Genomic DNA, 22,792 nt, shown 5'->3' with positions numbered 1-22,792 from the left:
AAACTGAACATCCAGCTGGACCACCTTAAGGACCTAGCTAGAGATCAAACTTGGTGGTGTTTGATCTGCAAAGAGGCTATGTCCCTTTGGGATTTGTCTTGATGATGATGATGGTGAAGAAGAATAGGGAACATTATCCATGGGCATCCATTTGCCTCAATCCACATGAGTATGAAAATGCAGCAAGCAAAATCTGTACAAGAGATTCCCCTTATTAGGCAAAATCCTATTTTATGAGACTGCACCAAAGAATCCCCAAATAGATGGAGGACAATTCTGTTCCATCTTTTTTTAGACCAGCTCCATGGGTCTAAGGCAGCGGTTCTCAGACTGTGGGTTGGGACCCCAATGTGGGTCACGAGCCCCTTTGAATGGGGTCGCCAGGGCTGGCTTAGACTTGCTGGGGCCCAGGGGTAAAGCCTGAGCCCCACTGACCACGGCCGAAGACAAAGCCCGAGGGCTCCAACCCTGGCGACGGGGCTCAGGTTGCAGGCTCCCTGCTTGGGGCTGAAGGCCTTGAACTTCAGCTTTGGCCCCCCTACCCAGAGTGGTGAGGCTTGGGCTTTGGCCCCCCTACCCAGGGCAGTGGGGCTCAGGTGGGCTCAGGCTTCAGTCCCCCTCCACCTCCTCCTGGGCTCGTATAGTAATTTTTGTTGTCAGAAGGTGCAATGAAGTTTGAGACCCTCTGGTCTAAGGAAACAAGCACACTTCACCATACTCAGAGAACTGGTAGGTAAGGTCCCATAGGAAGAAAACCTAAGGGAAAAAGGAGTTCGGGAGAGCTGTATGCAGTGTTGTAGCTGTGTCAGTACCAGGCTATTAGAGAGACAGGGTGGGTGAGGTAATATCTTTCATTAGACAAAATTCTGGTGGGGAGAGAGAGAACCTTTCGAGCCACACAGAGCTTTTCTTTGGGTCTCTTCTTGTTCAGGAGAGCTGGGAGTTTCTCAAGGAGACAGTATTAAAGGCACAACTGCAAATTATCCCGATGAGAAGGAAAGATAGGAAGACTAGCAAGAGGCCAATATGGCTCCATCAGGGGCGCTTTCATAACCTGAAAATTAAAAAGGTACCTACAAAAAGTGCTCTCAGGCACCCCAGCCCTCCCACCCAGGGCAGGTGGAGAGTCTGGGGCTCCCCACAGCAGCCTGGGCTCCCTGGGCGGCTGTTACCACAGCCTGGCTCTGGCTTCTGGCCTGGCCAGGGGACAGGGCCTCGGGGAAGAGGAGGAGCAGGGGCTGGGCCCCGGTTGGGCGGGGCTCCTACATGTGTCCCGCTTTTGCCTTTTGAAAAGGTGGTCACCCTAATCGGAGCCCATGCTGTCTGCAGTTCTTCGGCCACAGCATTTTCTGTGGCATCCACCCCAGCCACAGACCTGTGCCTTGTAACATAAGTTGAGTGCAGTTCTTGTTTCCTGAGTCTGCAGACAGCCTGGGGAAATAGCCCTGAGAGGTGTGTGCTGCCCCAGTCACCTCAATCATCTGTTAACCCTGAAACCTAAAGATGTCCACATAAATGTTATTACAAAAAAAAAGGAGTACTTGTGGCACCTTAGAGACTAACCAATTTATTTGAGCATAAGCTTTCGTGAGCTACAGCTCACTTCATCGGATGCATACTGTGGAAAGTACAGAAGATCTTTTTATACACACAAACCATGAAAAAATGGGTGGAGAGTGGGTTTGGGGTGGGGGGGGAGAAAACGTGGATTTGTGCTGGAAATGGCCCAACTTGATTATCATACACATTGTAAGGAGAGTGATCACTTTAGATAAACTATCACCAGCAGGAGAGTGGGGTGGGGAGAGAGAAAATCTTTTGTAGTGGTAAACACCCATTTTTTCATGGTTTGTGTGTATAAAAAGATCTTCTGTACTTTCCACAGTATGCATCCGATGAAGTGAGCTGTAGCTCACGAAAGCTCATGCTCAAATAAATTGGTTAGTCTCTAAGGTGCCACAAGTACTCCTTTTCTTTTTGTGAGTACAGACTAACACAGTTACTCTGAATGTTATTACAGTTAGAGGTGTCGCTGCTAATCGTTTTAGCAGAACCATCCAGCTAATGTGCATGTCCCCCGTTAAGTAGGTGGGGGACCAATGGGCTCTCTTAGCCAGTGGGACAGTCACAGAAGAAGTGCTGGAAGCCCCCATTGTTTGGCACATGTATTACTATTATAGCACTATTAGAAGCCATGGGATCTGGACACAACCTGGCTGTGAGGATCTAGAGAGAGCTCCAAGTCATGGATGACACCCAGGCTATGGCCCAGACTGACAGGCTGAACGGTGCGGTTGTTTGCAGTGACTGAGAAAAGTGGGAGGGGAGAGGGTTGAATGGAAAGATGAAGAGCCCACCATTGATGGTCCACGTTACGGTTAAGCTGGTGGCTGGAGAATCATGAGGAGAAGCCAGAGAGACAGGCTGAAGTTTTAGTCTGGACACAATGCTAGTAAATGAACAATTGGGAACAACTCTGCCCTGGTAGGAGCATGGGCTGGTCGGCCTATAGGTCTGTTCCGTCTCCGTGCTCCAAGAAGGGAAGCAGGGACAGCGAGAGGGTATGGACCAAGGGCTCCTGCACAGAGGAGGGAAGGGATGGGATGGGAGCCAAGCATACTTGGCTCATGTCCCTCAGTGTAGACCCTCAGGACAAATATATGCACAACCTGAGGGACCGCAGGGCTATTGCTTCTCCTTAATTGGCTATAATTAGACACGCTTCTCCTGATCAATGCAGGAGAGGTCTCCCCCTCCCCCGCCTCAGACTCCAGGGGCTGAACGTGATGCTCAGCCATCAGAGAGAGAAACAGGGAAGAGTGGGGTTTCCAAGGACTCCCAGCCTTTGCACAGTTCTGAGCCCCAGCGGGCACATGGCTGCTCCGGCTCTGGCCTGAATGCTCTATTACACACCAAAAGGGAATGCTCAGCACCTTCAAAGCTTTTGGAAAGAGGTCGTCACAAGGAGGCAATTAATTATGGGCGCAGAAGTGACCTGGGACCTGTGTCTTTTTATCCTGAGAGACTGATTGGATCTCCAGGATACAGGCATAGACCAGAAAAACCAGCAAATATTTCCCTTGCGGCAAAGAAATTAATGTTAATGAGCAGGGCCTCATCAGAGAGCCTCTACCAAAGGAACGACGGGAGCATAGGCGTAGGAGAATGTGCTGGGCTGGAAAAGCTCCAGCAGCCAGTGCCCAAGGTGTCCATCCCATCTCTCCCAACTACTTGGGATGATACGAATGGAAACTAGGGCTTTGCTGCCCTGGGAAATTGGAGCAGAGTCGGATAGGTTCACAGTCTTGGTTTGCAACTCCCTTTCTGGCGATTTTGCCCCTGCAGGTTTCCTCCCTCCCCCTCTGACCCGGCATGGAAATGAGTTTTCATATCAACATGAGAACAGACACATTGTAGAGGAGAGGTGCCCATTGCAAAGCTAAAATCGCTGTGCCTTGGATTGCACGGGCCACATGCTACGGCCCCGCCTGTGTGTATTCGCTTTAGCTCAATGCACACCCACGGCCCGGGGCGATTAAACAATCCTCTCTTCCTTTGGAAATGGAGAGCAATGCTTAAGGTGCGGCACGGTCCCTCATGCAGTGAAGAGAGTTTCCCCAGGGGAAGCTCTGACCCTGTGGCCCCAGACCAGCTGGCCCAGTGGCAAAGCCAGCCGGTGCACCCCGGGGGCTGGCCATGACACACGCAGTGTTGGGTAGTCGGGTGTTTAACCCTCACAAGCTGCTTGTAGCCTTTGGCCCCCCAGCAGTCAGTGACACCCCCCCCCCACTGATGATCCCTCCCTACCATTCCCGTGCACAGCGCCACTGGCCTGGCTCTCCACTCCCGACGGGGCCGATTCCCCGGCTCTGCCTCCCTTCCCTAGCTGGCCTGCAGGGGTATTCCCTCCTGAGCGGGCTAGCTACCAGCCAGAACCTCACCTGGGGCCTGGCAGAGGGACGGTCGTGAAGGGACTGCACGTCCCTGCAGCCTGCGCCGCTTCCCGCAGCTCCCATTGGCCAGGAACGGCGAACTGCGGCCACTGGGAGCTGCAGGTGGCTGTGCAGATGTAAACAAACTCTCTGGTGGCCCACCAGCGGATTACCCTGATGGGCCGCGTGTGGCCTGCGGGCCGCAGGTTGCCCACCACTGCCCTAGCTCATCCCTCCAAGACAAAAACAGCCACTTTCCTCGGGGCCACACTTGCTCTGTGCTCTTCGTTGCTCGTTTTCTTGCCCGCCCGCCCCCCCAAACCAGGGCATATGGCTAGGCCTTGGCGCAGTAGGGCTGTGGCGAGCACACTGCTTCGGTGCCGTGGGAGCAGTGCTCCAGCCTGCCCCGTGCATGAGACCCCGTGCGCCCAGGCAGCTGGTGTCTGGCACTGTAGGTGGATCTTGTGGGCTCCACTCCTGGTGGGGGACAGGCATTTCCCCACCACTTTTACAGAGGGCTGAGCTGACGGAATGGCAGAAAGGGGGGGCTGAGCAGGAGCTCCCTCCCCAACCCCGATTGGGAGCAGGTTCCCCTGCCAAGAGCAGAGCAAAACAGCGGTAGCAAGCTCCGGCAGGGAGCGGGATTGCGGCGCGCTCAGGGGAGGAGGCGGGGAAGAGGCGGGGCTGGGGCGGGGATTTGGGGAAGGAGTCGGAATGGGAGCAGGGAGGGGGCGGAGTTGGGGCGGGGACTTTGAGGAAGGGATTGGAAGGGGGGTCGGAGGGGGCGGGGGTGGAATCGGCACGGCACCGGGGGTAATGGGGGGGTTCGAGCACCCACCGGCGCCAGTAAAAGTTGGCACCTATGAGCGAGCTGCCCAATGACCACAGGTACAAAAGCACCCGGCCAGGTTTATTGGTGACGAAGCACGGCCCTAGTATCCTGCAGGCTCTGCCGGACCACTAATGCACGGATGCCCGTAACAATGGACCAGCTCAGTTAATGGTGGGACTTTCCGTTCCTCCCTTGGCCAGACAGAGACACTCCCTTTGAGGCTCCATTTTATACATCAACACAAACAAGTTACGTACTGCCCCTCCGACATAGTTAGTTGACACCCTCTGACATAGCCGGTTAGCACCCATCACCTTGTACGTCTCTATCCATCCTGACCTTCTCTTTAGGAGGCGTCAGCGTGTTCCTGTTCTCTTTGGGGAATGTGTTGGTATCGAGGTGCTCTGGTCCTGCCCTTCTGGAATGTGTTTTCGTGTCTATTCTTGTGCCTAGCACCTCTAAGAAACGTGTGTTTCTGCACTATCAACCCTGTGCTAGCCAGATTCTGTGAGCAAAGCCTGCCTCTTGCTCGCAACTTAACTTTGCTTTATATAAGCAACGTTTTGACCCCCACTTTAGTTCAGGCCTTAGGCCTCACACCAGGCCTCCAACACAAGAGCTTATGTCTCAGGCTGTCTTCCTACTATGATGCTTAATGGGGGAAAGAATATTTTGGCACATACCAGGCTCCAAATCATGGGCCTGGGATGCGGCAGAGCAGAGAAGAGCAGCGGGGGCTGGACAGGTGTCAGAGAGCGGTAGGCCAGAGAAGCCAGCGGGCCAAGAATGGGAGAGACTGTACAGGAGAGACAAGGAGCGGAATTCACGTCTCAAGCAAGCCCGCAAGAAGGTTTGACATTCGATTTCCTCCCAGGTTCTTATACTGCCCTAATCACTGGACTATCTGAACGCCACCTTCTTTGGTGTGTGGGCTCCCCTCCAACAGCTGGGGAAGCACTTGGAAAAACCCTTGGCCTTGTCTTCACATGCAGCCACATGGCTGTAATGCTTTACACCAAAGGGAGGGCTTCCCCCGTCGGCGTAGTTAATCCACCTCCCCAAGAGGCGGTAGTTGTGTGGATGGGAGAAGCTCTCCCGCCAACATAGCGCTGTCTACAAGGGGAGGTTAGGTTGATGTAATTATGTCACTCAGGGGTGTGGATTTTTCACTTTGTGAGCATGGGCAAGTCACCCGACCTGTCTGTGCCTTGGTCCACCCAGCCACACGTGGCTATGATAACACTGACCTCACAGGGGTGCTGTGAGGCGTGAGTGGTATGAGAAGCTCGTTGAGGTCCTTTTGTGTTATTTTGATGGAATAAATGGGCACAGAAGAGGTTGGACTAGATGACCTCCTGAGATCCCTTCCAACCCTGATATTCTATGATATTCTATGAGAGAGTCAAAGGTGTTGATACGACCCTGTCTCTGCACAACATTAACAGTTTGAACCAAGGTTTGGGGTTCCACATACAGAGACTGCGACCTGCTTAGTACCATGGTAAACACCCCATTAAATACCCTTTAAAGCTTTTATTAAAGAGCCAGAAAAGGAAGTAAAAACAGCTAAAGCATTTGAAATGTAAAGTATTAAGTAAAGGTTTTGTTTTAACACTATCCCTCGTTCCCTTTCCCTTTGGCTGTAGAGAGTCTTTAGAAGGAAGAAATTCCCATTTACAGTCTTTTAGATGGTCTTAAAGATGGTAATAATTATCCTTGGAAAAGAGAGAAAGTTAATTAAGATGCCCGCAGCTTTTGTTAAAGTCTGATCCTGGAAGACAAAACAAGACAAACGCACAAAAGGGAAGAGAAAAGAACTTCAAAGAGAGAAAATGCAGCTTTTATCTTGAGTGTTGAATCACTGCTGGAGAAACACAGCTGTGAACTCTCACAGGAAAATGATAAAAGACAAAAACACCCTGTCACCTGTGAGTGAACACTTTCCACAAAGTGATCACTCTATGTCTGACCTTTCAGTCCTCCTTCTCAAAGGAAACCTGCACAACGCCTTCAAAAGATGAGCTTGGGAGCTTAAATTCATAACTCTGCTAGACACTAAAAATCATGGACTACAGAGATACTGGAATTCTGGCTTATTACAAGAAGCTGTAACCCACTAACAACCCCCACCCCTGGCTTTTTCTTTTTTTTTTTTTACCTTGCTCTCTTTCCCCCCCACCCGGAAGGAGAGATGTTAAGGGGTCAGTTCACCTTGAATGGTCCCTTGGAATCTGTGTTAACTAATTATGCTAACCAATCTGCTCCACCTTGTATTGAGCAGTGCGTTTCCCAGACCCGAAGAAGAGCTCTGTGTAGGCTCCACTAGGTCTATTTTAGATAGATGCAGCTGCATCACTGTGGCACTGCTGGCGAAGATGCTGTGAGCTGATATAGCTCTGTTCCTTCCTAGGCTAAAAGCACCACGAGGCACTAGGCTAAAACTCACCAACCCACTCTCCCCCCTCCTAGCTATGTCCACCGCTTTCCTTCCCACTAGCTCTTTTGTGCTGTCCCCTGGACTGCAGGTGACTAGTCACACCCTAATAGCCACCCTTTCGGCTCCCAGCTCTCTGTGCAAAGTAAGGGCAGTGACCAAAGATCCACGGAGAATGGTAGGCATTGCCTGCATGTTGCAGCTTTACTAAGATTGGACAACTTTTATTCTTTAGGGCCTGTGATGGGGTGAAATTCTTCTCAGAGCCAGGACAGAGAAACAGAGCTGATTGGCTGGATGGGCTGCCAATCACCCAGCCAGCTAGGGGTGGGAATTCCCTTCTCCACAAAGGGTTCTGGGTAGGGAGCCCTTTATAAAATTTCCTGGGGCTTCCAGCTGAGAGTTAAAGTTGCAGGGGAGAGGATTCCCTGGAGGAGCTCGGCCCTGTTGGAGTTATGATATGGGCGGTATTCCTTCTTCTTTTGCTGATTTTAATATTTATTCATTTCTTTAAAATAAGTCTTGGCATTTTTAAGCCCCTCCAAGCTGGGTCTTGCTGCTTTATTGGACAGCCTTGCTGCTGCATGCCGCCATGGGGCCATATTGTTTAATGTCTCCAGCACCCCATTGCTTTCTGATTCATGGCCCTGGTTAATGGGCTGCATGAAAAGATCAAACCTGGTCAGGGTGCTGTCTCCATTTGGAACCAAGTTGTCTTCCCACCCCTGTGGATCGCTGCTCCCTTCTTCATCTCTGTCTCCAGAGTTCCAGCAGGTCCCCCGTAACAGAGCAAATGCTGCTTTAAACTGTCCTCATTCAGAACCCTGGCAGCACCCCCTTTTCAGTGACGGCAGGAGTCATTGGTAAGTGCTTGATCTGCAGGTTACAGCAATCCTTTAAGCCTACAGGTTGCTCACACTGGTGGCTTTCTTCACCATTTGTCTGATGGGCCCCCATGACCACAGTGTCTGAGCGCCCCACACCTCTCTGTGAGACAGGACAGAGCTGTTATCCCCATGGTACAAATGGGAGAGGGAGACTCAGAGAGGCTAAATGACTTGGCCAAGGTCACACAGAGCATCTGTGACAGGGCAGGGAATTGAGGGCTAGTGCTCTAGACACTGTGCCATTCTTCTTACCCCTGGAGCTGCTGGGCTCTGGAGACTGAACTTCCCTTCTGGCTCTCCAGAGCAGGGCTGAAGCTCACATCAGAGTGACAGCATGGAGAAGGTTCTCTGACTGCTGTCATGCCCCTTCCCTGGACTTCACTCTTCAAGTCTGCTTTCCCGGTACTGGACACCAAGGGAAGCCTGGCTGCCAGAGATGCGAACACCACTGGTAGCTCTGCTGAAACTGGCGGGCGCTGGGAGCCCTCGGCACCAATGGGAATCAGACCCTGCATCAGAAGAACGTTACAAAATTCAAATTTCGCTATTGCCGTTGGCAGGCATGTCTGCGACTGCGCTACATAACCATGTCTAACATGATTATGTGGCTGCGGGAATTGCCACATAATTGTCCTTTTGATTTTGCTGCATTCTAATTGTGAGCTGTCACGTAAAATAAAAATTATTAATCCTCTAGCTCTTATGACTGGGAAGATAACCTTCAAAAAGCGAACTAAACATACAGCCATGCAGGGACATTGGCTTGAGTCTGCAGATGGCTGGACGCAAAACACTGGGGTTTCTGCCATGTAATATATGGTTATTCTCCCACAGAGTAACAGGGCCTTCTTTAGCGCTAGTTAAGGTTCACTAACCGTTTCCATTCCACCTCCCCTGCCCCCCCATTTTTAGTCTATCATAAATTTCTAGAACTTCCATCTCACCTTGGAGGTTTATTGTTCTAAAGTCTGGTCACTGCACACAGATGAACTTGTTTGGAAAGTTTAAGTGAAAACAGTCCAGCCGTTTCAGAGAACAAGTTGGGAGGGAAATATATTTCTCACATTAGGAAAATAAATCCATTCTGGGCAATTTTTTTTCATATTAGGAAAATAAATCCATTCTGGTCATGAAGGCTAACTCGAGTTAAAAGCACCACCACATTCAAGTGAAGGGTTTTGTGCATGGACAGACTTGAGTTCGGGGCAACATCCAAAATCTAACTCCAGTTAACTCGGCAGTGGAAACAAGTCCTTAGAAGCTGGGCAAGGCATACTGCACCTAGCCCAGCTGCTGGGTTTCTAAGGTTTGCAGGAGAGGAACAGTTTTCTGCATGCCCCCCAAAGTGCACAGAAGCAGGGGTCCTTGCAGCAGACCTCCCAAAGTGAACCAGGTGTTGGTCTCTTATCACCTGTAAAGTGACATCACTAGTTCTTCAGTCAGCCACCGAGACTCCAGCAAAATCCAGATAGACAAGACCTACTTTTTCTAATGTCAAAAGAGGGGAAAAATCTTTTCCTGGGTGGAACAAACAACCTTTCAGACTTTCTTAATGCCAATAAAATAAAACAAAATAAAAGCACAAACACAATATTTTTTGGCCTTTAAAGGTCGCCTTTCAGAAGGAGGAATTGAAGGTTTCCCAGCAGACCTTTAAAGCTAAGCAGAGCACTTTGTACTTTCAAACAGAGATCCTGCTGACTAGATAGCTTATGGGCTAAATGACCCCCTCTCCCCCATGCACGTGTAATTACCAGCTGTGCATTTGTAATAATTACAGTTTTTATCTGGAGGATGGCTAATTAAAAAAACCCTCATCAATGCTCCATTTCAGAAACGTAGCCTGACTGATGGCTTCCTTTGTTGGTATAAACCGGGCCGAGTTTGCGCTCTCAATATATTGCAGGGGTAGTTTTGTGTTCCATCATCAGTGGCACTTTTATTGAGATCCAGGTGCTTTCTTGAGGTGTGCAGTGATGACCTCTGATTAACGAGAGCTGGGTCAGTAATTTCATTATGGGGAGCAGCTCCTGGGTAACTTCATTAACTTAATGTACACAGTTAATATTTCATCTTTATGCTACCTTTAATCGTAAGTGAGTTTTGGTTTTGCTAATATTTTGATATGTAAATTGACTCCCTTTCCCCCGTCCCAGAGGAACTCATCTTATCCAGCTAACATTTTAATTGTATTTCATGGGACCATCCACATACTTTTCTATGAAGAATGTGTGTGGAAAGTACAGATCTTTCTTTTTCCATTTTCCCGGTAATCCCCTTAATTTCTGCCAGCATTAGAGCAGTTCCACAGCTGGTGTAAACTGGCATCATGCCATTGATTTAATTGGTGCTATGATGATTTACCCCAGGGGATGAGCTGGTCCCTTATTAGATGGCAGGCCCCTAATTTAACTAATCCAATGGCTTTGTTGTAGCTAGTCACTGCCAGCGTTGGGGTAGGCTGAGAGGGGTGGGGGAGAAGAAATCTCTCATTGAACAAGAATTCTTATACATATCACTTTGACAGAAGTGACAAGACATGAAAAGTCCAGGGCAAAGCTCCCCTGGGATGACTGCTAACCCCAGAAGAGGAAGGAGGAGAGAGAGATCTTGTTTAGCTGGACTCCCATCCAGAAACCCAGGCTCCTTGGATTTCGTCTGAGTAAAGATTAACATAGTAGCCCACGAGATTACCCCTGTCAGGTGAAGTTCTACTCTTATCTCGTCACTACTGCTTGCAATTACTTCCAGGATGGCTGAGCTCATACCTTCAGCTCTCATCAACTGAGGTAATGGGCTGAAATGTCTTGGAAGTAATTCTTAACATTATTGTAGACAATAATATAATTCTACCTGATATACCATCCCTCTGTTAATGACTATGAACAATTTATGTTTGTTGGGGAATCTAATTATGTATTGCACTTAGAAATGCCAGCCAGAGGGAAACAATTCTTAATGTAATACATTGAGGTATACGACTTTTTTGAGATTAGCTGATCTACCTATTTTAGGTATTTGAATTGCCTGGCTTGGGCGTACTTGTAGATATCTATTGGTTTGGTTCATTTGAATGCTCTGGTAACTATAAGCCAAGAGAAAAGGCGTACTTGTGGCACCTTAGAGACTAACCAATTTATTTGAGCATAAGCTTTCGTGAGCTACAGCTCACGAAAGCTTATGCTCAAATAAATTGGTTAGTCTCTAAGGTGCCACAAGTACTCCTTTTCTTTTTGCGAATACAGACTAACACGGCTGTTACTCTGAAACCTGTCATTATAAGCCAAGAGTTTCAAAAGAGATGAGTGATTCCTCAAAGGGTCCTGATTTTTCAAGGGCAGGTGCTCAACACTTTCTAAAGGATCATCTAAGCTGTCTTAAATTGGGTCTGCAGAAACAGACACCCCAAATCACTCGTCACTTGCGGAAATCTTGGCCTGACGTGCTGCGACACCAAACTGAAAACACACAGGACGTTTCTCCACCAGGGGAATTGGGGGGTTCTCCATCTCTTGTTGTCTTCAGACCAAGACTGGATGCTATTCTGGAACAGACGTTTTAGCCGAACACAAGTTACTGGGCTCTATACAAGGGTAACTGGGTGAAATTCTATGTCCTTTCTTATACAGCAGGTCCCACTAGATGATCGAATGGTCCCTTCTGGTCTTAAACCCTAGGGATTGATGACTCGAAAGAAAAGGCTCCTTTTCTACAGGTCTATTTTTCACAGGTTTGTAACTGTGAGTGCAAAGCTGAGTACGTGCCGCTCGAACCCCCTGTTCACCCAAGCATCTCCAGTGCTTTACAGATGGTAGTTAAGTCACACAGCACCAGCCCTGTCCACATTAGGGTCAGAACCATGCTAGCTATGCGCACACACCAGCCCTGTCCACATTAGGGTCAGAACCATGCTAGCTATGCGCACACACCAGCCCTGTCCACATTAGGGTCAGAACCATGCTAGCTATGCGCACACGACCAGTACAGTTGTTGGTAGCTGGGCTCTGTGTAGTCTGGGATATTGTCTTCAGAAAAGGTAGCTAGTTAACCTAGGCTTTAGGCTATGCCCCTCCCCTCCAGCTAGCCCCATAGCCCTGTTTTATTATCACACAGTTCTCAACCCAGCCCCCTGCCAGCACTGGGGAAGAGAGCCTGGTCTAGAACCCCAGCTCCAATACGTGGGACAGTTAGGACCGTTCTGCTCCAAGGGCAGATTGCCTACCTCAGGAGGGCCCTATTTCATAATAATGAATGGGGGGTTTCAGTGTAAGCCAAAGCCGAGAGCGATCCCCATGGTGTGAGATTGTTTTAAAACAAGGGTAAGAAACTGAAAATGGCACCACGCCTTTAAAGGGCTTGTGTCATTTAAAGGGACTGTCACATTCATGAATTATTATTAGCAGCATTCAGGCTCCATTCCTGCTGTCTGCTGCAGAGGAGACTCCTGCCTGCCTTCCCGGGTCGGGGTGGGTTACTGATCAATAATCTCTCTGTGGCCCCACCGGTGTAGGGTCTGAGCCCTCGCGCACTGGGCTGTGCTAGGAGCGTGGTTCCCAGCTTGCACAGACATACTTAGGCCAGCTCCCACTGAGCTAGTGTGCTAACAACAGTACGGTAGATAACAGGAGCCGCAGGAATAGTGAGGTCGCCTTGTGCTGGTCCTGTACTAAGAGCAGGTGACTGTGGCTGGGGATGCTTAGCTGAATACTGGGCTGCAGAAATGTGCAGCCCCCCACTTAAACTTCAATGCTACAAGCATTCCTGGAACTCTCCCGGCTGCGCTTGTATCCATTCCTGCATAGCTATTGGAGAGGGCTGCTTGTTTAGGGGAGACAAGATTCTCCAGGAATTTAACCCAACAATCACCAGCAGCTAATCAAGAAAATGCTGTTTGCATCTGAAAAGCCCAAAGCAATTCCCCCAGATACTGGAGATTTAACTGCCCAGGGTCCCCTTTCTAATGCAAATCTGGGCCATAAACCAGTTGTGTGCCATGGCAGTAACCGGGAGGCACTGCATTCTAACAGTAGGATGTGAAAATAAGCACTGTGAACGTGAAAGGCAACACAAACCAGGTGGCGTTTCTCATGACAGGTCTCCAGACAATCCTGTTGCTTTATGGTGTTCGGGATAATTTCCCAGGTGCTTTAAAGTGCTCCCCCTCACAGCTCCTGCGTTTGCAACCTTTTGGCGACTACACTGTCTGAAAATTGCCTAAATCTGCACACTACACTAAGGGCGACCGGCTGAGATTCAATCTCTCCAGTGGCACTGCTACAAACCCAGCCTGGAGGAGCTCAAAAAGTCATTTCAGGTTCGGGGCGGAAAGCAGGGTAAGAACCAGGACAATCAGGCTGCATGCAAAAAGTGCAAAACTGCAACAAAGGCTGAAGACACAAATGCTGCAACAGAGATTGGCAGCTCTTTGTTCTGTATCTGGCCAGTGCCTAGCGCAATAGGGTTCTGGTCCATGACTGAGGCTCCTAGGTGCTACCACAACACAAATACTTAACTGCATAAATACTGATAACTTTGGCTAGGGGGCCGTTCTCCCCTAACACAGGGCATTGTGGGAGTCCAGAGGGGTTGTCTTTTTGTTGCGTGTTCATACAAGGCCAAGCATGGGGGCCTTGGTCTGTGAGTGGGTCTCTTGGTGTTACCGCAATACAATATGAGTGATGAGTAATGATTCATTGTGCTTTGCTAATTACTACTGCTAATGAATGGCTGCATTGCCATCACTACTCACCTGGCCCTGCCAGAAGTACTGCTGAAACAGAACTATTAGCCTGGTGGAAAGTATTGCTCAGTGTGACTGAGGATGCTACAATTTAGCCCACAGAGATGTTTTCACTCACTGCCAGCCTACAAACTTCCTCCTTTTCTGTCTCTTGAAAGATACCAAACTCGGCAAGAATGGGGTTTGGAGAATTAGAGGTTCTAACCTGCCTCTGGTGAATCCTGTGCATGGCCCCTAACACCCCTCGTCCCTCACACAGGAGAGCCTCCAGCTCAGGTTTGTGGGTGCTTTAGCTGGTAGCTCAGGTTTTGCATTAGCCCAGGCTGGCAACCCGCATACATTGCAGGGAAAAGACAGGCTAATGACCCCAGGTGCTGTTAGTCCTCCCGTCCTAGCCCACAATTCCACCGGGGCTGTACTTTCTTCTGCACCGTGTTTAAACCTCACATTTGCCTGCTCCGTTTCTGCTGCACTTCCAGTGCAAGTGAACAGAGACCCTGGTCAAGAAACCTCCAGCCAGCTTGCTGTCCCTGGCCAGCAGCTGCCACCAGCCTTGTGGGAAGGTCTCCGATGGGGCTGTGATTCTAAAGCGCACGAATGTGTTGCATATTGTTTGGTCCAGGGAAATCCTGCTGGTGTGCTCTAAAGGGTCCCTAGTGTGCTTTAATGCAGGGCTGTTTCAAACAAGCCCTTACAATGAGAGACTTGAAGAGCTCTGACTGTTTAGTTTATCACAAAGAAGCTTGAGAAAATGCTGGGTACTAAAAGGCTCTTTAACATTTTGAAGAAAGGCATAACAAAAACCATTGTGCCCGAAAGCTGAACGCCAGACAAATTCAAAGGAGAAATAGGCACCTTTTTAACAGTGAGGGTGATCAAGCACTGGAACTAACTGCCAAGAGAAGTGGTGGATTCTCCATCTCTTGCTGGCTTCTAATCAAGGCTGGACGCCTTCAGGAAGATGCTCGAGCCAAACACAAGTCACTGGGCTCAGTACGGGGGTAGCTGGGTGAAATGCAGGAGGTTGGGCTAGATGATCTGATAATCCCTTCTGGCCTTAAACTCTATGACTGGACAGGCAGCTCCAATGAGCCTCAGAGGCTAAACTATCTTGCCATTCCCCTGCAGTTCTGGTCTGTGGCACAGCCATAGGCCTAGTTTGACTTCTGTATTGGGAGAGGGGGGCAGGAGGCTTAATACTGTTAATAATAGGTATAGGTCTAACTTCCGGATTTACCGATGGTTAGTGGTACTTAAAGTACAGTGTACTTAATGAGCAAGTCGGGGATGGAGGTGGCAGTCCCTCCCCGAGCCCTGCCATGCGGGGCAGGCTGGCCCAAGCTGCCTGGCATCGCTGCTCGCCCCCACAAACATTCCTCCACGCCCCTCTGTTTGAAAACCTCCGTAGAGCCAGAGCCACACATGGGGCTGTCACGTGCCCCCCAACAACATTTAAATTGTGCCCCCCACACACACACTGTCAAGGGACACATTTTGCGGGGGCAACGCTCCCCCATGCCTCCCTCCAATCTCCGCCCATGGGGGCAGCACAGGGAAGCGAGCACTGCAGTCACTGCCACAGTCCGTGGGGTCCTCGCGCTCCGGATAAACAGGGGAATGAGCTCTGCCAGGCCAGCTCCTTTCAATAGCACCAAATTCATTCATCAGAATAACAACAATGGGACACCGTTGAATGCCTGTGACTTTGGAGAGCTCCCATTCATGGGCGAGTTGTATTTATTTCGCTGGGTGTCCCTGCTGATGTGTTGAGGTCTGGGTTCATGATCGTGTGATGAATTTTGAGATCCACGGGCAGAGGACAAAGTCTCTGGAGTGGAGCGGAGGCCTGCCGGCCTGCCCTCTCCTCCAGGAATCCCTCCATTGGCCACCCTTCTCCTCTCCAATGTCCCTTTTTAAGGCCCCCAAAAGAAGGGTGATGGAGAAGGTAGTCCGTCCTCTCATTATCTTGCCCACCAATTAGGCCTAACTTCGAACATGGCAAGTTGGGTCCATTAACTTCCAGTGCCACACTCTTTGTGTTCCAGGGGCCCAAAGAGTCAAAGGCCTGTCACTGTCCAACAGTAAACACCAGGCATGGGGCTTGGTACACAGGGACACCTTGGTTTGCTAAGCTTCATGGCAAACACGCGAAGAAGCTTAGGCTAAAGTCTGGACATTTATTGGTTAGGATACACCAGAGAAAAGGAGCAAAAACAAGTTAGATAGCACTTTAAACCTGAACTGAAACGATTATATAAAACAAACCTAACCCAGCCCTATCAAAGTGGCTTTTGAAAGAGAGGCTATCGGCTCATCTCTTATTTCATTGAGCAGCCTTTCTAGGTGGGAAGGAAAGGGTTAGTTAGATGGTCACTCTCCTGCTTTTGACAAACAGGAGGGGGAGAAGAGACCGGACAGTAAAGGGGAAATATGGCTTTGGTTGATGTTCTCAGCGTTCCCGCCAGCTGGACAGTCACAGACAGATGCTCTGGGCTTAGGGTGACCAGGTGTCCGGTTTTCGACCGGAACACCCAGTCGAAAAGGGACCCTGGCAGCTCTGGTCAGCACTGCCGTTGAAAGTCCTGCGGAGCTAAGGCAGGCTAGTCTTTTCTTTGAAGGACATGTTTTAATTGCCATCTTTAGTTAGTTTAAATTTAACCTCACTCAGGTGGATCATGTTCCATTTAGAATTAGTGGCGCTTATCTATAATATCTATTCTTACATATATTCTTACTGAAAACATGATTTCCACACATATATATCCCTTTTCAAATAGAATAGCTGTATTTACCAGAAAAGAAAAGGAGTACTTGTGGCACCTTAGAGACTAACCAATTTATTTGAGCATAAGCTTTCGTGAGCTACAGCTCACTTCATCGGATGCATCTTCATCGGATGTAGCTCACGAAAGCTTATGCTCAAATAAATTGGTTAGTCTCTAAGGTGCCACAAGTCCTCCTTTTCTTTTTGCGAATACAGACTAACACAGCTGTTACTCTGAAACCTGTATTTACTAGGTTTGATAATGCTAAACACTTCTGCTCAAAGTACTTTACAAACATTACCAAACCACAGAAGGATGCCCAGTAGGTGGGGACTCAGGTGATCTGGATTCAAATCCTGGCTTTGCCACACATATGACCTTAGTCAGGTCATTTAATCTCTCGGTGCCTCAGTTTACCCACCTTTAAAATGGGGATAATAATCCATCCTCTCCCCACCCTTCTTTGGTTAGACTGTCGACTCTTTGGGGCAGGGATCATCTCTTCCTTGTATGTACAGCCCTAAGCATGATAAGGCCCAGATGTCCACTGAGGCCTGTGGAGGTCATGAGTGCAATACAATGTAACTAATGATAATGACTGCTCACCCCAGCCGTGCAGGGAGGGGAGATTAAAACCCCAGGTTCGCAAAGCTCCTAAGTACTGTTATCTCCGTTCTACTCAGAGAAAGAGCGAATCACCAGGGCCATGTGCAGGGCCGGCATTACAACCCAGGAGCTGTTGATTCTCCATCTAGCTGTCAAGCCCATCAGCCAGGCCTGTCTCTCAGCTGCAGAGGGTGAGCCTGGCCAGTTTGGAATCATCGGTTATTTCAAAGTGTTAAAAGCATCTTTCATGCACATGGCTATAAAGCATGCAGAACCTGACATGCTGCAATGCACTCAGCCCACTTCCAAACTGCCTTTAACCCCTTCAGCGCTGCTTCCCGAGTCTTGAATGTGGGGCACAGTGCAGTGGGAGTGCTGCCTGGCGTCTCGGGTCCAGAGAGGACCCTGGAGCGGTGTCCCAGCTGTAGGCCGAACTGTGCGAAGGGTGGGCATTGCAAAATGGTCCCAGTTACCTATAATCCCAAATGTTGATAGGAAATGGTAACAAAAGTGCAACTCGGCCTGTTAGGTAAAATTGTTTCTAAAAGTCAGTAAAAGTAAAAAATAGAAAGACTTGGTCCAAACAAAAAGTTCTCCTGCTATAACTCAGTAACGGTGCTCAGCCCTTACCTGGAACACAAAGAGTGTGGCACTGGAAGTTAATGGACCCAACTTGCTATGTTGGAAGTTAGGCCTAACTGGTGGGCAAGATAATGAGAGGACGGACTACCTTCTCCATCACCCCTCTTTTGGGGGCCTTAAAAAGGAGAGGGAGAGGAGGAGAGGAGAAGGGTGGCCAATGGAGGGATTCCTGGAGGAGAGGGCAGGCCGGCAGGCCTCCGCTCCACTCCAGAGACTTTGTCGTCTGCCCGTGGATCTTAAAAGTCATCACACGATCATGAACCCAGACTTCAACACATCAGCAGGGACACCCAGCCATCGCTACCCCACTGTGGAGACTCCACCCAGAGACGCTGCTTTATCTTCCTTTCCCTTGTGTGTTCCTTTCTGTCACCTCCTATTCTTCACCCTGTTCTCTCTCTCTCAGCTTTCCATGTGAGATCAGCTTGTTTCACTAGCACAGTGAAACAAGACGGCCCATCCACCTCTGTCCAGCCTGAGAGAGACAGGTAAAAAAGGGAGACCAGACCTGCCAGATGATGTCCCAGACTGTCACTGGGAGGTAAGCCAGAACCCAGGGCAACTGGTGTGGTGATCAATCCGTCAGCACAGGGGACTGGGGGTGAGGGGTCTGGAGTGCAGGATGGGGCTCTGGGTTGGGGGGGGGCTCAGGGCTGGGGCAGGGGGTTGGAGTGCAGGCTTACCTCTGGTGCCTTCCGGTCAGCAGTGCAGTCGGGGGGCGGGGGTGGGGGTGGGGCTCTAAGGCAGGCTTCCTGCCTGTCCTGTCTCTGCGCTGCACCCCGGAAGCGGACAGTAGCAGGTCTGGCTCCTAAGTGGAGGCACGGCAGGCAGCTCTGTGCACTGCTCTTGTCCACAGGCACCGCCCCCGCAGCTCCCATTGGCCATGGTTCCCGCGCAGAGCCCCGTGGCCCCCACACCTGGGAGCCGGACCTGCTGGCCACTTCCGGGACGCAGTGCAGAGCTAGGACAGGTAGGCACTAGCCTGCCTTAGCTCTGCAGCACCGGCGACCGGACTTTTAACGGCCCAGAAATACATCAGAGTCTCAGCTTTCATTTAAAGAAAATTTCCATACCTTGTGGTTGCAGATAAAAGCTAGGAAACACAGAGTGTATCCTAAAAGCTCACCACCCAGAAGGGTTAAAGGGATGAAAAAGAACCCCAGCATATATTATTGCTTTAAAATCTCGTGATTTTTAAGCTAGTTTCCTGATTTTCCGTATCTGGAATGCTTGGGGCTGGTTGCTGTGGGGAGGAGGTTCTTCACTTTGCAGATGAGGCTTTGTCGAGGTGTTGTCAGTTGGGCTGCTGTTGTGATGAATCCATGCATCAATGAGCCCTGCCCACCAGTGCCTTTCCACGCCTCTGGGTGTGCTAGCTCACTCCTGCCTCTAGGCTGCGGGGAACTTGGGACTGCTTCATGCCACCTTAGCCTTTGCCCCCGTGTACTTTCCCACGGAGGGCCCTGTGCCAGGGCCCTTTGCCAGGGGTAGCTGGCACAAACTCAGGGTGAATCTGGTTGTACATGTGTTGTCTGACCGTTGCCAGTTATTCTGTACAAACACTGTCGTGTGACAATGGTAAAGATTCGCTTTCTTCTAATGCTGAACAAGGAACTTGGTGAGAATAAGGGTGACAGACTCATCCCTAAGGCTGCTCTGTCTTTCTCGCTCTGCTTCCCTGTAGAGCTTCTGCCCAAAATCTGTCGCAGCCCCACTGCAGGCTGGCTTCCTGCCACAGATTGAAAGAAGCAGCCCCATCTCCTCACACTGCGCAACCAGATTCCTGTCGGTTTCCGTTCATAATCCCAGAGGCCTGGTCAGTGAGGTCTCCTGCGGGGAACGGGCACTCGACAGAGACAAGCAAGCAAGACTCCTCCTGTGCACAGACTTCTGCAGCCCACGAGCCGTTCACCCCTCCGACTGCGCTCTCAATTATGCAGTTATTACGGCCCGAGTAATGTAGCTGCTTAAAAAGCCAATGATGGATCCTGCAATTATCCGTAATTTGTCACCATTGTTGGTGCTTACAGAGGCTGTGCTCCCCGCTGGAGGTAATGAAGAGTTGATTAACTACTTGAAGGTCCTGGCATATGGAGCAGGGTTGAATAAGTTATTCATCCCATTTGTTATCCTGATAGCCCTGCTACCAGAGCAGGCACAAGGCTAAAAATATATCACCGCCGAGCTCTTCCAAGGCACCCCGCTCCGGCAGTACCTCTCGTTCCCATTCCTCTGAAGGCCCAGCTCTGGAGAGAGCAGAGACTGCTTGTCACATCTGATTATTTAGTTGAAGCCTTCTCGGTGGGTCAACAGGTTCTGTGCAGCGCAGCTATCCACCTGCCGCACAACGCCCCAGGGAGCCTCCGGCATCCCCACGGCTCCGGCCCAGGGCTGCGGCGTTACTAATTAGTCTGCTCCTCACGTCCCAGACTGCAGAAGCCTGCCTCCCACACCTCACTGCTATGGGAGGGCTCCTTGCAGGCCTCCTCAGCCTCCCTTCACCCCTGCCATCGCACCGGGCAGCACTCTCCCTGGAGCAGGGGACTGGCGTGGGAGGGGGGCTGGGGACGGCCCCAGGGGCCATGGCAGTATAAACAGCTACCATCATTTTAACTGAAGCCCCCAAGTAATCCAGGCAATATGTTTCTGGGACTAGCCAGCAGTGGATTTGGAGGGGAGGATGGAAGCTGGGGAGAGGCTCTCCTGGTAGGAGAGGAAGATCTTGCGGTGGATGCACTAGCCTGGGCTATGTCGGCACGACGGATGCTGCAGTGCTGTAGCGTGGACACTCGCTACAGAGCCGGAAGGGTTTTCCCATCAATGCAGGTGATCCACCTCTGCGAGAGGCAGCAGCTAGGTCAATGGAAGAATCCTTCTGGCGACCTGACAGTGCCCACACTCGGGCTTAGGTCAGCTTAACTATGTCTCTCAGGCGTGTGACTCCTCCCCCAGTGACGTAGCTGTGTCAACCTGCGTTTTAGGTGTAGACCAGTCCGGGGGCTCAGCTTGATCACGGACCCCCTCTGTTCAATAGGGACGACAATACTTCCTCCGTCTGCCTTTTCTCTTTCGATTGCCAGCTCTTGGGGCAAGGACTGCCTCTCCCACCTGACCTGGCCCAGCGGCGCCCTGGGCTTGGCTGGGGCCTCTAGGCACTGCCCTGGTACCAAGACTAGTAAACCAGTAGCTTTTCCAGGCAGCTGAAGTTGACTGACTTCCCTCCTCTCTCTCTCTCTCTATGTACGCATAAGGGGTTTGCATTATAATTTGCTGAGCAGGGGCCTGATTCTGCCCCTTTATTCATGCTGGGTAGTACATCATTTGTGTGTGGGTAGTCACATTGCCGGCTATAGGCTATTACCAAAGTAGTGTATTACTCAATGTGAGTAATGGGTGCAAAGCTGGGACCTGACAGTGCGAAGCTCTGTGACTTGTTCTGAGCCCTCTCCCGCTGGCGGAGCTCACAGCCTTGTAGGGGCGCCTGTCGGTCCATGGGAATTGCAGTCTTCTAAAAAGTTAATTCCTTCACTTGCAAGGAGTTTACTGTCTCTCCCAAGGTAGCTTAGTTAGCTGCACAGCCCTGTGCTCCTGTCATGTTTAACAGCAGGTGTCCAGCTAAGGGGGCACAGTTGGACTGGGTGGCACACCCAAATAGCTCTTGGCATCACACCCTACCAGTCCCCAGGGGCCACCAGGGAGAAAGTTTTGCTCCCCGGTTGTGAGAGTGAGAATTAGAGCTGGATCTCACGCAGAATCGGCATCAGGACCAGACCCAAACCTTCTGCAAGGTGTCTGCATGTGGGCGTATGGCTCAACCCCACTGAGCCCCAGCGGCTGCTCTGAACTCTGGCTCTGAATCTAGAGCCCACTTCCCCAGAGTTCTGGGGCATTTGGTTCCAGGGGTTAGGCTGGGGCCTCAGCGCAGGATACAATTTATGGGGGCAGCAAAGTCCAGCTCACCACGGCACCACACTAGCTGGAGTAATTAGCAATGTCATGAGCAGAGCTCAGCGTCTCAGCTGAAGGCTCCCTGGAGCCTGGCACTGTGCCTTGGGGTGGAGAGGGAGGGTTTAAATCAAGGGTCGGCAACCTTTCAGAAGTGGTGTATTGAGCCTTCATTTATTCACTCTAATTTAAGGTTTCACGCGCCAGTCATACATTTTTAGAAGGTCTCTTTCTATAAGTCTATAATATTATCACTGAACTATTGTCGTACGTAATATAAATAAGTTTTTTAAAATGTTTAAGAAGCTTCATTTAAAATTAAATTAAAATGCAGAGCCCCCCCCGGACTGGTGGCCAGGACCCGGCAGTGTGAGTGCCACTGAAAACCAGCTTGCGTGCCGCCTTTGGCATGCGGGCCATAGGTTGCCTACCCCTGGTTTAAATCATCAGCGCTGCACAGGAACGCTTGCGAGGGAATGTGAAGCAGCTGTGGCTTTGCCTCAGATGGGGGGTAGCTGGAGCATCATTCTCCAAAAATGCACCGCTTCCAGCAGAGATAAGCACTTGTTTTCCAGTGTAAAGGTCGGGGTTTTGCAATGGCTGCTTAGTCACCCCTCTCCTCCCCCTCCATCTTTGCCTTGCTAAACAACCCAGCTAAAGCCAAGAGACAGAGACATCTGGGGACAGGCTCCTAAGCACAACTACTGACCCCCTAGATTAGCCGACCAGACTCCAAGGGAGACAGGAGTCAGGCTTTTCCCAGCCCTTCACTATCCTGTGTACCCTGTTCCCTGGTTCCCTTCTCCTGACCCCTTCTCCTCTGTCTCTGCCCTCCCTGGGCTTTTTTCCTGTTCCCCTGCATAGCCTTTGCTGTCAGTCTCTCCCTGGTCCTCTCCCCCATCAAACCAGGTCCCCCGGCTTCCCCTTCTGCCTCTCCAGTCTGCACCTCACTCTCCCCACACCGCCAGCCCCTATCCAGCAGTCTCCCTTTCCCAAATCAACACTAGGG

Source organism: Chelonia mydas, chromosome 5 (genome assembly GCF_015237465.2).
Source record: "Chelonia mydas isolate rCheMyd1 chromosome 5, rCheMyd1.pri.v2, whole genome shotgun sequence".
In the NCBI taxonomy this organism is placed as follows: Eukaryota; Metazoa; Chordata; order Testudines; family Cheloniidae; genus Chelonia; species Chelonia mydas.
Note: the sequence above shows the minus strand (reverse complement) of the source record.